The sequence below is a fragment of the Alosa sapidissima genome, chromosome 10, assembly GCF_018492685.1.
Source record: "Alosa sapidissima isolate fAloSap1 chromosome 10, fAloSap1.pri, whole genome shotgun sequence".
In the NCBI taxonomy this organism is placed as follows: domain Eukaryota; kingdom Metazoa; phylum Chordata; class Actinopteri; order Clupeiformes; family Clupeidae; genus Alosa; species Alosa sapidissima.
In genome coordinates, this window is record NC_055966.1 from 24,360,734 (window position 1) to 24,361,064 (window position 331).

Below are 331 nucleotides of genomic sequence, written 5' to 3' on the forward strand. Positions count from 1 at the left end.
AATAAAAATAAATAAAATGAAGTGCCTTGACAAACAAGTCTGAAAAACAAGGAGGCGGCATTGTTCAATGGGCATATTAAAAGTTGAAACACTTAAAAGCATTTTCATAGCAATGTGACTATAAACTTGGCTGTCTCTAAATGTGAAAATTTCACCAACTAATGTTACTTAAATGTAACTAATTTGAGAATGGCTACATTATTTTAGTTTGACCACAGATGTGCTGCCTATTTTACTGAAACAATGCATGGACATTAATACCGTTTTAGGTTCCTCTGACATCTGCAACTTATCTGGCATACTCGGCCTTTAGTCATGCTATAAGTCATGA